The sequence below is a fragment of the Hemiscyllium ocellatum genome, chromosome 32 (genome assembly GCF_020745735.1).
Source record: "Hemiscyllium ocellatum isolate sHemOce1 chromosome 32, sHemOce1.pat.X.cur, whole genome shotgun sequence".
In the NCBI taxonomy this organism is placed as follows: Eukaryota; Metazoa; Chordata; class Chondrichthyes; order Orectolobiformes; family Hemiscylliidae; genus Hemiscyllium; species Hemiscyllium ocellatum.
The window spans coordinates 33,078,817-33,096,410 of record NC_083432.1 but is presented as its reverse complement, the minus strand read 5'-3'; positions in this window follow the sequence as shown (position 1 = coordinate 33,096,410).

Sequence of the window (17,594 nt, the reverse complement as noted above, 5' to 3'; positions counted from 1 at the left end):
AAAACATATGAGACTGGTGGTTGAATATTGGCATAGATTGACAATTTATTGGCAGAAAGGAACAGAGAGTGAAATAAAGGGGTAATTTACAGAGTAGAAGTCTGTGACTAAAGCAGGAATCACTGACATAATACAATCATAAGACTCAGATGCAGAAGTGGGCCATTCAACCGATGGAGTCTATCCTGCTATTCAATGAGATCATGGCCAATATGATAATCCTTTCATTATTTGTGCCTTTTCCCCATAACCCTTCATTCCCTGACTAGTGAAAAATCTGCAAAACACATAATGACCCATCCTCAACAGTCTTCTGTAGTAAAGAATTCCACAGATTCATTACCATCTGAGAGAATAAATTTCTTCTCATCTCTGTCTTGACTGTATGACTTCTTTTTCTAAGATTATCCTCTCTGGTCCTTGACTTATTCATAAGGGAAATAACCTCCTCACATCTACTCTATTAAACCTCCTAAGTACCTTGTTTTTTTTTTCAATAAGGTCAACTCTCCTTCTAAATTCCAAGGAGTACAGGCCCAACCCACTCACTGTCTCCTCATGAGACAGTTGCTCTATATCCAGTAGTGAATTTTCTCTGGGCCATTTCCAATGCCAGTATATCTTCCATTAGTTAAGCTTGGTCTCTAACTATCATATATAATATTGTCAAGTTTTCTGATGACAAAAAGAATGTACGATTGTGAGTGGTGATGAGTTTGTAAAGGGGCTTCAAAGTAATTTCTGATGAAGGGTTTATGTTTGAAACATCGATTCTCCTGCTCCTCGAATGCTGCCTGATCTGCTGTGCTTTTCCATTGTCACGCTTTTCAACTCAAAAGTAATTTAGACAATTTGAGTGAGTGGGCAAATGCAGGGCAGATACAGCAAAACGTAGACAAGTGGATACATTTCTAGGGAAACAGAGTAGCAGAAAAGAGTTTAAATGGGGATAGGTTGGGAAATGTTGATGTACAAAGCAATCTGGCTGTTCTTGTGTGTATGGCAGCAAGAGGTTAAATCTCATGGAATACAGGGAGAACTAGCCATTTGGATACAAAACTGGCTCAAAGGTAGAAGGCAGAGGGTAGTGGTGGAGGGTTGTTTTTCAGACTGGAGGCCTGTGACCAGTTGAATTTCACAAGGATCAGTGCTAGGTCCACTACTTTTCATAATTTTTATAAATGATTTGGATATGAGCATAAGAGGTATAGTTAGTAAGTTTGCAGATGACACCAAAATTGGAGGTGTAGTGGACAGCGAAGAAGTTTACCTCAGAATACAATAGGATCTTGAACAGATGGGCCGATGGGCTGAGAAGTGACAGTTGGAGTTTGATTTAGATAAATGTGATGTGCTGCATTTTGGGAAAGCAAATCTCAGCAGGACTTATACACTTAATGGTAAGGTCCCAGAGAGTGTTGCTGAACAAAGAGACCTTGGAGTGCAGGTTCATAGCTCCTTGAAAGTGGAGTCACAGGTAGATAGGATAGTGCAGAAGGCATTTGGTATGCTTTCCTTTATTGGTCAGAATATTGAGTACAGAATTTGGGAGGTCATGTTGCAGCAGTACAGGACATTTATTAGGCCACTTTTGGAATATTGCGTGCAATTCTGGTCTCCATCTTATCAGAAAAATTTTGTGAAACTTGAAAGGGTTCAGAAAAGATTTACAAGGATGTTGCCAGAGTTGGAGGATTTGAACTATAGGGAGAGGTTGAATAGGCTAGGACTGTTTTCCCTGGAGCATTGGAGGCTGAGAGGTCAGCTTATAGAAGTTTATAAAATCATGAAAGGCATAGATAGGAGAAATAGACAAAAACCTTTTCCCTGGGGAGGGGGAGTCCAGAACTAGAGAGCAGAGGTTTAGGATGAGAGGGGAAAGATTTAAAAGAGACCTAAGTGGCTACGTTTTTATGCACAAGGTGGTACGTGTAAGGAATGAGCTGCCAGAGGAAGTGGTGGATGCTAGTAAAATTGCAACATTTAAGAGGCATTTGGATGGGTATATGAATAGAAAGGGTTTGGAGGGATATGGGCCGGGTGCTAGCAGGTGGGACTTGATTGGGTTGGGATATCTGGTCTGCATGGACAAGTTGGACCGAAGGGTGTGTTTCAGTGCTGTACATCTCTATGATTTTTTGACTCTAAGTTAGGAAGGCAAATAGTATGTTTGGCTTTATTTCAAGATAGTTTGAATAGGAGGAACAAGGAAATCTCACTACAGCTGTAAAATGGGAAGCAATAGTCTGGTGGTATTATCATTGAACTGTTAATCCAGAGATCCAGATATAATGTTCTAGGGACCTAGGTTTGAATTCTGCCACAATAGATGGTGAAATTTGAATTCAATTTTCAATATTTGGAATTAAGTGAATTATGATGATCATGAAACCGTTGTCTACTGTTGTAAAAACCTATCTGGTTCACTAATGCCTTTTAGGAAAGGAAACTGTCTTCCTCACCTGGTCTGGCCTAGATGTGACTCTAGACTCACAGCAATATCTTTGACTTTTAACAGCCCTCCGGGCAGTTAGTCATGGGCAATAAATGCTGACCTAGCCAGCGTTACTCTCATTTTCTGAATGGAAAGGCCTAGGTGAGACCACAGCTGGAGTATTTTGTGCAGTTTTGATCTACTTACTTAAGTAAAGACATATTTGCGATAGACAAAATGCAGCAAACGTTCACCAGATTCCAGGGATGACAAGGTTGTTGTTATGTTGAGAGCTTGGGTCAGCTGGACCTGTATACACTGGGGGTCAGAAGAATGAAAAAGGACCTCATTAAAACATGCAAATTGTCTGAAAGGGTTGGACAGTTTGGATGCAGGGATGAAGTCTCCACTGACCAGAGTGTCCAGAACAAGAGGTCACAACGCCACTTCAGACTGAGCTGAAGAGAAATATCTGTAGTGAATCTGTAGAATTCTCTATCACAGAAGATTATGGAAGCCAAGTCACTGAATATTTTAAGAAAGGAGCAGATTTACAAGGATGAAATGTTTCAATGATTCTCTGCTTAAATTATTTAAACTTTATTTCTGTAATAACATAATCCCATATTACAAATGATCATGACTGCAGTATTTACAATAACTGAAAGATTCAAATATGTCAGTAATTGTGAATTGTTGTATATGTTTGTATCGGAGGGATATGTCATTAATATTAGCTTGAGCAGGTTTGTGTGTCCAGAGGTATTGAATTTCACACATAAACATTTATCACAGACTGCTGCGTTTGCTCCATTGGCTATACTCATATGCAAGTAAAAGACCCATGCAGAATATATCATCCAAATTTGAATTTTGGCTGTCTACAGTGAAATTAAGTTATTTACAAAAACAATAAAGAATACCTCATTTCTTGTTCATGTAGACAAATACAAGAGCCCCCCAGACCCTGAGCATAGCTTACATCCATTACAAAAAACAATTTGACAACAAAATAATAGGATGTTGTTTTTAAATGAAGTCATAGAAACCACAAGCTTTTCTTCTCTGGAATGAATATTCAATTACTTTCTAACTGGAATTGAATAAAGAGTGAATAAACAATCAATGGCCAAAGCTGCATATTCAGAAGATTTTGCCAACCAAGGTTTTCAATATAAAACTTTTTAATGTTTTCTTTCCTTTCACTTCTCTCCCAAATGCCATTCTCCCTGATAAATGGAAGATGTGGAATCACCCCAAAGCCAGGAGCCAACTTTGCTTCACAGCCAGCTGTTGGGTGGTTCTCAAGAGCAGTTTTGATTTGCAGTCTGATCTTTCATCTCTCCCACAAGCCTCAACAAATGTAAGCTATAACAGCAACTCGATTATACACATGGTCAATCACACACCCAAATAAAACAGCCCCTTTATTAAGTATGTGAATTAAGGCAGCCTTAACATTTTCAAAGGGAATATCAAAAGACAGTCATGCATTCATTTATAACCATTTAATATCCAGATGGACAAAGAGCATTGGGCTTTCTGAAGCAATGGCCATAAATGGAGTGCAGCTACAAGTGGGGAAAACACTGAGAGAATTGGTTTTGTCTCCACTGAGACAGGTTTACAAACCAAAAAGCAACATTTCGCATTTTTCTAGAATTTGCCTAAGATTCCAATCATAATTTGACTTGCTCTGTATTCAAAAGTTAGCAATAAGCATCTATCCTAAAGAGAAGTTCTGGCTTTACACTGTCACCAAAACAGCGTGGTATACATTTAGATGGTCAGGCATAAAAAAGTGCAACAATGTAATATAATCTCCTCCGGTGAGTTGCAGCTCATTTCATTGTAAATCCAGTGACAGTCCAACACTAGATTGGGTTACATTTATACTGGAACTGCAATAGCAGTGTGGCATGATGTCACTTGACACCAATGACATAGTTGTAATGTTGGTGTACACTTCGCTTAGTGGTGTTATGGGAATTGTAATGATGGAGGAGGGAATAAAACAATTATCTCACATTCTTGAAGCTTTCTCACAATATTTGATTCTTTTGAGGCTTTCCCCCCTTAATGGGGATAGGAGCAACAGGAGAAAGGAATGTTTCACTACTGTCAGACCTAGACTCAAGTGGCTGTATCTTTTTCCTTGGCTGCAAGTGGCCTCTTGTTTGATTTCCCATTCCGAGTTGAAATTCATGCACCAGTGTCATCAGAATCAGACAGGAGACTGTGTGGGGAAATGTAGGTTACCTAAATGGAGCAAAATGATTTGGGCTTTGCCTGACAAGTCTCTGAGCATTTCTCACCTAGAATCAACACATTAAAGCCATCGATAATAATCCTTGCAACATTCTGGTTTATTTAACTAAATATGTTTCCAATACTGTTTAGTATTGTACAATAAGCTATGACATTTGTCTGCCATTGGGGAAAATTATAGGCTCCAATCCCAGGCAATTTATTCAATGAAAATTAATCTTCAGTGATGTACAAAGAGCAAGTCATCTGTTTGGCTTGATTCTGTCTTTGTTCTGACTACTGTATTTATCTTTGTTGTAGTCAAGAGGCATCTTACACAAGTAGTCATCATATTAAAGCCAAGCATTGTTCCTTTGCTTGGAATTCCACAATTAAGTGATATATTTATCCAGTAATAATGTTGTCCCATTAACTGTGAGTTAACACGTTATTTGAATTCATTTGCTGTACTAGTTTGAAATGTGAGGAGCTACACTTGAACTCAACAAGCCCTGAAGTTACGTTAGTTGCTGGCAATCTCTTTTCAGTGTGAAACATAAAGAAAACATTATAGACAATGCATAGGAGGGTTTCTGTGGACCATAACAATGTACCCCAACATAAATCATCAACTTCTGGAGAGGTAGTAATGGGAGAAAAGGCTGAAGGGCAGAAAACAAATTCATATTTGTGTTTTGGGCACTAATGTTGGTCAGCTCTAGGATAGAGCTGAAAATGGGTTGCTGGAAAAGCGCAGCAGGTCAGGCAGCATCCAGGGAACAGGAAATTAGACGTTTCGGGCATAAGCCCTTCTTCAGGAATGAGGAAAGTGTGTCCAGCAGGCTAAGATAAAAGGTAGGGAGGAGGGACTTGGGGGAGGGGCGATAGAGATGTGATAGGTGGAAGGAGGTCAAGGTGAGGGTGATAGGCCGGAGTGGGGTGGGAGGCGGAGAGGTCAGGAAGAAGATTGCAGATTAGGAAGGCGGTGCTGAGTTCGAGGGATTCAACTGAGACATGGTGGGGGAGGGGAAATGAGGAAACTGGAGAAATCTGAGTTCATCCCTTGTGGTTGGAGGGCTCCCTGCACCTCCACACACATCATCTATTGCATCTGCTGCACCTGATGTGGCCTCCTCTATATTTGGGAGACAGACCTCCTCCTTGCGGAACATTTCAGAGAACACCTCTGGGACACCCGGACCAACCAACCCAACCACCCCGTGGCTCAACACTTTAACTCCCCCTCCCACTCCACCAAGGACATGCAGGTCCTTGGACTCCTCCATCGCCAGACCATAACAATACGACGGTTGGAGGAAGAGTGCCTCATCTTCCACCTGGGAACCCTCCAACCACAAGGGATGAACTCAGATTTCTCCAGTTTCCTCATTTCCCCTCCCCCCACCTTGTCTCAGTCAAATCCCTTGAACTCAGCACCGCCTTCCTAACCTGCAATCTTCTTCCTGACCTCTCCGCCCCCCCACCCCACTCCGGCCTATCACCCTCACCTTGACCTCCTTCCACCTATCACATCTCTATTGCCGCTCCCCCAAGTCTCTCCTCCCTACTTTTTATCTTAGCCTGCTGGACGCACTTTCCTCATTCCTGATGAAGGGCTTATGCCCGAAACGTCGAATTTCCTGTTCCTTGGATGCTGCCTGACCTGCTGTGCTTTTCCAGCAACACATTTTCAGCTCTGATCTCCAGCATCTGCAGACCTCACTTTCTCCTCCAGCTCTAGGATAGCTTGTTTTATCTGACCTGTTCTCCTGACCATAAATCTGTTGTGCTAATCTGCAATGGAACACTGCCATAGACCACTGAAAAGAGAATGTTACACTCTATTGAAGTTCATTCCTGAGCACCCTAAAAGAAAAGTGGTTGCTTTGATGCAATATGGAATAATGACTCAACGGAGTTACAGCTGCTAAGTAAGGAATGGAGAACTCAGGGGAGCAGATAGACCACTGTACAATTCCAGTTTGTTCCATAAATCTGAGCTCAGGCAAAACTCTGACGACCATATCCTAATTTCCACCAAATCCCACTTACCCATTAGCTCAGTACTTGCCAAATTATATTGGATAATGATCTGATAGCAACTTAGTTTTACAATTCTCATCCTCACACTCAGTAATTCCATGGCTTCACAACTTCTTATCTTTGTAACCTTGGCACTATTCCAAAATTCTTGGTGTTTCCCCAACTCTGATCTTTTGTCTTATGCATCCTCGTTTAGTGAAACCCACTATTATAGCCATATAATTAAACTAATGGCTAAAAGTTCTGGAATTTCTCTTGTCTAAATTTCTCTAAACTTTTACTTCCCTCTGCCTTAAACCTCCTTTCCTCCTCATTGAAACTTGTCAAATTCACCATGATGTTAGTCTTCAACTATGACTCAGTGTCAGTTTTGTCCTATTTTTCGCTGCAATGTTTTCTTACAATGCAAATACACAATGTTGCAATTACTGTTGTAACAACATCAAAAAATAAAATCAATTATTCTTAAAGACAGGAGGAATCTCATCATTGCTCCATTTATCGATTCAAAGCTGCAATCTGGAAAAATAGCTTTATTCAAAATAACACCATAGTATGAATAAAATTTTCAATGGTAAAGTTTCTGTTTATTCGATAGCACCCTATTATCCTCTGAGAACAAGGTTTTCTCCAGTTATTGAGCTTACAAACATATCATTATGTTGTCATACTGAAAATACTGTTTAGATGTCACTTCTCTTGTATACAGCTATAAAGGCTTAAGTTCCAAATGTTACTGCAAATCTACTAGCCAATGCAAATCTGATACTTTCATCAATGGTCAAATAAAATAGAAGAAATTGAGTTTGCTTAACTAAAGTACATTTTAATGTTTACTTGACAGCAGGCTTTGAAAGTTATGACAAGATTATTCTGGGAAAAATTACAATATTTACCTTGACTTTTAAAATGTTTACATTCTTTAAGTGGCTATTACCTTACTTGAGACACCTTTAGAGAAAAATAGGTCACTGTTCAACAATTTACCCAATTCATTCTTTCTCTTGTCCAGAGTCAAACACTGGAAGCAGAAATTTACATGCTGTTGGGAGGAGCACATGTTTGCAAATAAAGGGGATGGAGAATTAATGAGTAAATTCAGGTAAATAGAAGTTAAACCCTAATGTGACCCACCCATTTCTAGACTTAACCCAGGGGGTGTGCAAGGAGGTGGGGAAAACCATGGGACTGTCGAGGAAATAACCTTGTTAAATATATCATTTCAGTTGCATGACACTGTAATCTTTTGCTATAAATTCTGTGCCTTATGATCCTGTTCCACAATCACCTGATGGAGGAGCAGCGCTCCAAAAGCTAGTGCTTCCAAATAAACCTGTTGGACTTTAACCTGGTGTTGTGTGATTTATAACTTTGTAAACCTCAGTCCAACATCGGCATCTCCACGTCATATAAAATTGGTGTATGTGCTGGCTTTGACTTTCCAAATTCCCTTGATTTTGGAGTAGATCCAACAGTTTAGAAGTTAACACATGTAACAGTGCTACTCAACAAAGACATCAGGGCGAAAACAGAGAACTACAATCAAGTAAGCCGGACATTTACAAGATGATTAGGGGTTTAGATAGGGTTGACAGTGAGAACCTTTTTCCGCATATGGAGTCAGCTGTTACTAGGGGACACAGCTTTAAATTAAGGGGGGGTTGGTATAGGACAAATGTTATGGGTAGATTCTTTACTCAGCGTGTTGTGAGTTCATGGAATGCCGTGCCAGTAGCAGTGGTGGACTCTCCCTCTTTATGGTCATTCAAGCGGGCATTGGATAAGCATATGGAGGTTATTGGGCTAGAGTAGGTTAGGTAGGCTTCGGTCGGCGCAACATCGAGGGCCGAAGGGCCTGTACTGCGTTGTATTTTCTATGTTCAGTCATTGGGAAAGCTGTTATGGACCAGGCCAACATCCTCTCAAAACATTTCAAGATATTAGCCTGGATCCCAACTTGGCTAGTGGTTTTAAGCAGATGTAAAGTGGATATTCCAGCAGTGATGTAGCTGGTCAGCTGGTTAGTTTTAGACACAAACAGAATTTATTTGCAAGATTACTAAATGAAACACAAACAAAAGAAAACAGTATATAGAATAACTTAACCTATCGGAAAACCTGACAGATTATCCCAACTTAATGATGCTGTTCCAAATTCCTGCAACAATCCTCATAAACACGCTTGGCAAAAAAAATGTAAAATCAAACATATGGTCTTACAGGTGAGAGATGTCAGGGAGAGACGATCAGCGTGGACCTGCTTCTTTGGGTCCAGCAGCTTCCACAACTCTGTTTGCTAAAACCAAACCTGAGAGAAGCTGACCTGGGAAAACTGGCCACTCTCCTTTCATTGCACAAGTGTTTTTTTTTATCTCAAAAATCTTTTGTCTGAGGTAGTATTTGTTAGCTATAATCAAATTGGCCGTAAAACCCATCCAAGCCAGACATTTCTGAATCACTGCTTATACAATCTCTCTGGGAAAAAAAAGGCCAAGGACGGCATAACATTGCTAAAGGAGCAGCGTCATCACAAAGCTTAAGAATCTATTATTAAGGGAGTCTGAGCAATGCTGATAAAAAGCATCTTGTGATCAGAATAAGTCAATGCATATTTATAGATTGAAAATTCTGTTTGACAAATCAAGTTTTTTGAGGATGTAACCAGTATGATACATAAAAAGAACCGGTGAATATAAAATACTTGGATTTCCATAAGTCGTTCAATCAGATTTTGACACACAAAGGATTCACGCAAACAAGATAAATGCTTATGGAGTTGTGAATAAGGGGTGACCTTACAGAGGTTTTTTTAAAATCATGAGAGGTATATAAAGGTGAATAGCCAAGGTCTTTTCCCTAGAGTAAAGAGTTCAAAACTAGAGGACATATTTTTAAGATGAGAGGAGAAAGATTTAAAAGGGACCTGAGGGCAACTTTTTTCATACAAAAGGTGGTTCATACATGGAATGAACTGCCAGTGGAAGTGGTAGATGCAGGTACAGTTACAACATTCAAATGACATTTAGTCAGATACATGAATAGGAAAGGTTTAGATGGATAGCACAGACGAAGAGAACTACATGAGTTTGGGAAATTTGGTTGGCATGGATGGGTTGGACTGAAGGGCCTGTTCCCTTGCTATATGAATATTTACAATCTATATTCTCGATGGCTCAGAGATTAGCACTGAAGCCTCGCTACGCCAGGTACTCAAGTTCAATTACACCCTCGGGCAACCGTCTGTGTGGAGTTTGCATTTTCTCCCCATGTCTGCCTGAATTTCTTCCAGTTGTTCTGGTTTCCTTCCACAGTCCAAAGATGCTCAGGTTAGGTGGATTGGCCATGCTAAATTGCCTTGCGTTTGACAGAATTGATGTGACCCTAAACTTGCTGGATTCTATGGCCTCTGTTCATTTCTCCTGAAGAATAGTCGGACTTAAATGTTTCACGCAGTATTTTCTGATCGGTTTGGAAAGCAAATAAAATGAAAGGTTTCTTTCAAACTTTGTGTAGACTAGATAGATTAGCCATGGAAAATGCAGGGTCACTGGGATATGGTAGCGGTGGATCTGGGGAAGATATTCTGAAGGTCGATGTGGACTCAATGGGCTGAATGGCCTGCTTCCATGCTGTAGGGATTCTATAAGACCAAGAGTAATCTATTCTAAAGTTGTTGACAATACAAAGATGGTGGGAATGCAAACTGTGAAGAGGACTCAAAGAAGCTACAAAGATATAGGCAGGTTATGTTAATGGGCAAATAGGAGGCAGATGGAGTATAATATGACAACCTGCAAAAATATTTACATTGGTGGAAAAAGTAGGAAAAAGCAAAATATTTTGAAAAGACTTGAAACTTGTTAAAATTGATTTCAGAGAAACTTGGTTACAAGGAACACAGAAAATTAGTATATATGTCTGGCAAGCAATAATGAAGGCAAATTGCATGTTGGCCTTTAAAGCAAGGGGGATAAGAGCCCAACAATATAACTGGGCAGGGTTTTAGTGAAACCATACCTGCAAATTTGTTCTCCACATTTAAGGAAATATGTGCTTGCTTTGGAATTGATCCAGTGAGGATAACTAGTGAGCTCTTTGGGATCAGTCCAATGATATAAGTGCTGTGCGTCGTGTCTATATTCTCTGGAGATTGGAAGAAGGTTATGAGAGGTGAATTCATTGAAACATTCAGGATTATGAATGTGCTTGATGTGATAAATACTTAGGATGTAGTTTCCCCTAACTGGAACAAGGCAGAACAATCTTGGAATATAGGACTGATTATTTAAGATTGAGGGGAAAATAAATTTTTGCACACGAAGAGTTAGAAATTCTCCACTACAAAGGGTTATGGCTACTCAATCAATAAACCCACTTAAGGCTGAGATAGACAGATTTTGGTCTCAGGGAATCAAGGGATATGGGGAGCAAGCAGAATATTGGAGTTGAGGTCAAACATTAGCCATCAGCACAGTGAAAGGTCACAGGGGACCAAACAATCTTATCTTGCTTCAACCTCTTCTGGTACCATGGATGTCTTTAACAAGTCTTTCATTGGAACAGATGCCACTGGTGTATTTCTCCATTTTGCTAAATAAATTGGTATCACCTTCACAATTTGTGCAGTTTTAAAACATAAACTAATTTTCAGTAATAGCCACACAATTGAACCAATTCATAGCATCCACCATCTGAGTCACACAGAATTTTACAGCACAAATTTGAATGAATTGTCCACTTCCTAATTGTTGTGCTCCATTGCCACAGATCTTAGCTTCAACCTGAATCCATAGTTGATTTCTGGTTACTTTTTCACACCATGATTTACTGAATTATGTGTGCTTCGGAAGTTTGAAAGAAATCTTTCATTTTATTTGCTTTCCAAACCGATCAGAAAATACTGCGTAAAACATTTAAGACGACTTTCTTTGACAGAGATGAACAGAAGCCAAAGAATCCAGCAAGTTTGGGGTCACATCAATTCTGCCAATGCAAGGTAAGTCCTCAGTAAAAATGCTTTTCTTGCTTTCTCAGCCAACAGCCGAGCAAATTAACAAGTTGGTCATTGCTGGCTATGATGAGCAGTGGCAACTGACGACCACTGGGAAGGTTCCCTAGCAGAGATTGGCACTTGTAGGTGACAGGGGAGATGGGTAGAGGAGTCTTTCAGTTATGGCAAGGGTTTCCAAAGAGACTTTCATGAGCATTATGCAGGCTGAAGGCTTTCTTCAAAGCCTGAGGAAAGCATTTTGGCTCCTTCTGGCCTAGCCAAGGATCATTGTAGGACATTTATTTTCTTGATGTCGCAGTTCAGGCCTGCATTAGATGAGAGGCTGTTCAATTAGTCTCCAGCTCCCACAACTTGATCCTCTACTGACATTATATGCCAGGTTCTACCAAATCCTCAATACCATATTGTGCAGGCCCATGATAGGTCCTATTGAACTGTTTAAAAAAAGAGTACATAAAGTCTCCCAAACTGGGGCCAATACTGATCTGACAACTCTACCTAGAAGAGATGATACAGTTAAATAAGCAATTGCTTCCCATGAGCCTTTACTACATAAAAGTTGACCTTCTCTGCTTTCTATCATTGTTGACAGAGACTCTAACTGAAAACTATATGTTTATTGATAAATGTTTAGGGATATATTGTGGAGTTGGGATGGGATTAATGCTATATAAATGCTTATTCTTTGTATCTTTGAATCTTTTCAGAGTTTCATTATCCAAGGGTCAGTTATGGATTGTGGTGCATCATTGAATGCTGTACTGAATACTGAACATTATTTCATAACCAAGTTGTTCATTACTACAATCATATAATGGACATCTCAAATTGGCAATACGTATTTATACCCTTTGTGGGATTGGAAAGGACTGCTGACAATTGAGTCTCTCCAGTTTTATTGAATTGTAATTCTGTAATCGGAAAAAAGGCATTAAGAATGCAGAAGTAATTTGGTTCCCTAGTTCACAACCAATGTCGTACATCAGAAATTTGATACAGTGACTTGGCAATTCCCCCCAGCAGTTCTGTTTATTGTATAAAACATCCAGCTATTTGGGAGTAGTGACCACTAAATTCCTGACAGGACAAAGGCTCCCAGCAGCAGCAACAAAAAAACTTGTAAAATTAATCCTTTAAATTCAATGGAAGGTTGAACACAATGCTAATAGAATCCACAGTTTTCAAATGTCTCAAAGCTTCTAGTTTTTTCTTCAAAATCACTGCAACCTGAAGGTTGGAAAAATGGGTTTCAGTTAAGTGATATCTTCTCATTGAGCTAAAGATGAGCTAGTTCTAGAAAAGCTGATTAATGAAATTGAATCAAGCATGGCCCAGGAACTTTAATGATTCTGCATAGTTGAATGTCAATTTTTCACAAGGGTGGCTTTTAGTGAGGACTAATTTCAATGGTAACAATTCATATTAGGCTGAAAATAATTAGGAATGGCAGAACAGATTCAATTTAATTTATTGCCTGCTTTCTCACTACTTCTATTAAATCAGCCGTTAAATGAATTTCTTTGTTAGCAACTAATAGGCAAGATTTTATTAAAACTGGGTTAGTTCATTGTAACTAATGGAAAAATAGATTTCACCAAATAAGAGATAACATTAGAGATGCATGACATGCCACTAGAATAGACAAGAGACATAGTCAGGACTCATGACCACTTCTTTCCAACATCCATTTGCTCCAATCCCAGGAGGTGTTCAATTATTCTGGACCACCTTTCAGAAAAATCACCTGATAGCATCTGCAAAGGGCTTCACATATAATGACTGATATTGCAGAGCTGTGACTCTTGTGATGGAGGCAAACCTGCTGAACTTGTTTTGTGCACAGCAAGTTGCCAGTAACAAAACTGAAGTTAATCCATTTTTTGGCTAGAGATCAATGAGTGCTTTTTTTAAAACTTCATTTACAGGATGTAGGTGCTACTAACTACAGCTAGCATTTATTGCTCATCCCTAGTTGCTCAGAGAGCAGTTAAGAGTCAAACACATTGCTGTGTGTAGTCACATGTAGACCAGAAGTTTCCTGCCCTAAAGGACATTTGTGAACCAGATGGGTTTTTCCTCCAACTATGACTTCGTAGTCAATGATAGACTCTTAATTCCAAATTTTCTATTGAATACAAATTGCACTACCTGCCATGGCAGGATTTGAACATAATTCCTTAGACATTACCCTAGTTCCCAGATGAACAATGATAGTAAAACTAGGCCATCAGCTATCCTTAAATATTGATGGTGCTGACCAGGATATTCAGATTTCCATTTGCCTTTCATTAATATAATAAGATCTGTAATATTCAAATAGAGTAACATTCGATTTGACATCTTTCAAAGGATTATAAATTTCATTAAAGCTTCACTCTCTCGGAATTGCATTGGACCACCTGTCTAAAGTATGCATTTAAGTTTTCTAAAATAACATAATCCTGCAATTTACTTAATTGGGAATTATACCAAATTTGTAAAACTGAAAATGACATGATATCAAGAGTCTTCTTAAATTTGTCTAAGGGGAGATGGTGGTGTAGTGAATGTAGTAATATTAATATTTTAGATATTAGCAATCCTGAACCTCAAGCTAATGTTCTAGAGACAGGCATTCTAGATAGTGAAATTTGACCTCAATAAAATCTTGAATTAAAATGTTTAGACCGATGGCGGCCATGTAACAATTATTGTAAAAACCCATCTGACTCATTAATCTCCTTTAGGGAAGGAAATTTGTCATGAGTGTTTGATCTGGTCCACACGTGACTCCAAGCACACATCAATGTTGGTGACTTTTAATTGTCCTCTGAAACGGCTTGGAAAGCTGCTCAGTTGTAACAAATTGCTACAAACTCTAAATAAAAGAATGAAAGCAGGCAGACCACTCGACAGTAACCAATGCACTGGTAATGACATCAACCGACTGAGCCCCATTGATCCAAACACTGGGGTCTTTGCAACATCTGGGGGTCTTGCATCAAAATTGGGAGAACTTTCCTACAGAGCAGTCAAGCAACAGGCCTGATTTCATCATATACACAGGATTATACTTTGCAGAAAATGTCCCAAACACCAACATCATCATCTCTCAGTATGTCTTGTTCCACCTGCAGGACTGATCTACTGGAGGTGATTGCACCATGGCAAACAGTCAGGAGGGAGTTGGCCTGGGAGTCTTCAACATTGATTGTGAACCAAATCTTTACAGGTTGAATATGAGCTCAGAAACTCCTGCTGATTGCCACCTACTGCAGACTTTCTCCTCATGAATCTGTACTCCGACATATTAAGCACCACTTAGAGCAAGCACAGTTGGTAGCAAGACCATAGAACATTTTCTGGATGGGGACTGTAATGTCCATCACAAAAATAAACAGCAAAACCACTACAGACTGTAATGGCTAAATCTTAAAGAATATAACTACTTGACTGGGTCTGTACCAGTAGCAAAAGAATCAATAAGAAGGACAAATTTGCTTTATCTCATTTTCACAAATCTACACATCTTAGATGCATCTGCCCATGGCAGTAATATAGGGGTGACCACCACAATCATTATGGAGACAAAGTTATGTCTTCACATTGAGGATACTGTCCACCGTGTTGTATGCCTACCTGAGATAGCCTTTGAACAGATCATGTAACTTGAAACTGGGCATTCACAATGTGATGTGTCCGATCAGAATAATAGCATTCTAGCCCAATCTGTAATCTTATGGCCCAACATATCTGACACTTGACCATTAATGGCAAGTGGGGAAATCAGCAAAGAATGCAAGAAGGCACACCAGGAGCCACAACAGGCCTGCCTAAAAATGAGGTATGAACCTGGTGAAGCTACAATGGGAGAAAAAGTGATTGCCCTTAACATCAAGGCAGCATTCAACTGAATGTAGCATCAAGGGGTTCAAGCAAAACTCAAGTCAATGGGAATCAGGGAGAGCTCGATGCCAAATAGTGGGATATCTAGCAGTTGGTAGTTGGAGGTCAATCATCTCAGTCCAGGACTTTGCTGCAGGAGCCCCTCAGGCAGTGTTCTACACCCAACTATCTTCAGTTGCTTCAGCAAAGACATTCCTTCCATCATAAGGTCAGAATTGGAGATGTTCAGCACCATTCATGATTCCTCAAATATGAAGTAATCTGTGTCCGTATGCAGCAAGACCTAGACAACATCCAAGTCTGGGCTAATAATTAGCAAGTAATATTCACTTTACACAAGTGCCAAACAAAGACCATCTCCAACAAGAGAAATCTAACTATTCTCCATTGGTTTTCAGTGGCATGACTATTGCTAAATTCTCCACTATCAACATCCTAGGATTGCCATTGACCAGAAACTGAACTGGATTAGACATATAAATACTATGGTTACAACAGTTGGTCAGGACTTAGAAATCTCACAGTGAGTGATTTTACCCTGTCTCCTCAAAGCCTGTCTGCAGACATTTAACAAGGCACTTGTCAGGATTGTGATAGAATACTCTCTATTTGCTTAGATATTGGCATCTCCAACCACACGCAAGTAATTCAATATCACCTAGAACAGTGTAACCCTCTTGACTGAGACCTTTTTTTTTAGAATCTATACAGTGTGGAAACAGGCTCTTCAGCCCAACAAGTCCACACCAACCTTCCGAAGAATAACCCAACCAGACCCATTCCCTGTACTTATTACTTGAATTTACCCCTAACTAATACACCTAACCTCCACATCCCTGAACAATATGGGCAATTTAGCGCTAAATCTGCACATCTTTGGATCATGGGAGGAAACCCACGCAAACACATGGAGAATGTGCAAACTCCACACAGTCACCTGAGGCTGCAATCAAACCCGGGTCCCTAGCACTGTGAGGCAGCAGTGCTAACCACTGAGCCTCTTTAATCACAACCATAAACATTCAAGCTCTTCACCACCAACATCAATGGTGGACATGTGTTCCATGTCATACTGCACTAGCTCACCAAGGGTCCTCCAAGATCACCATCCAAAACCACACCCTCTTCCATCTTGAAGAACAAGGGCAACAGATCCATGAGAATTCCACCACTTACAAGTTCTTGTCTAAGTCACACATGATCCTGAGTCGGAACTACATTGCTGTTCCTTCATTGTCATTAGGTCAAAATTCTGGAACATTCTACTCAAAGACACAATGGCTGTACCCACTGAAGCAACTCATTCAGGGCAATTAAAGATGGTCAATAAATTCTAGCCAGCAATGCCCACATTCCATTTATTACTTTTCTTTAAAGCATCCTTTTGTCATACATGGAGAGAGCCAATGAATATTATCATATAATTCAACCATGGAAACCATCATAGCCAAGTCTGATTGATCAAGACTTTCTAGCAGGAGTACTGGGACATCAGGATGAAGTCTGTTTTATTTCCTTCAACCTCTTTGTTCTGAATCCATAACTATTTAGTTGAGCTTCTTCTATACCTCGGTCAGTAAATTAATGCCCACTGAGGCTAATTGTAGCACATCTGCCTGACATGTATTAAGTAACTCAGTGATTTGCTGATTTGCATAATTCATTTGATTACTGAATTGTACAGTTCTACTTTGGGCTATGGTGGATATTTAAGATTTCAGAATTTTCAAATTATTGATTCAGATATCACATCTGAGAGTTTGGCACAATTACAAGACAATCGTTTGTCTGCCATTTCAGTGGCAACTTTACATATTCATTTTATATGGATTAACACTCCTATTAAATACTGAAAAAGTAAGAATATTGTAAAGCTCTTTAAGCATTATGCACTAATATCTTCATTAAGTGTCAGAAAAGCGTGCAAGCACTTGTATTTCTTAAATAAGTCAGTCCTTTAAGAATGTTACAGAA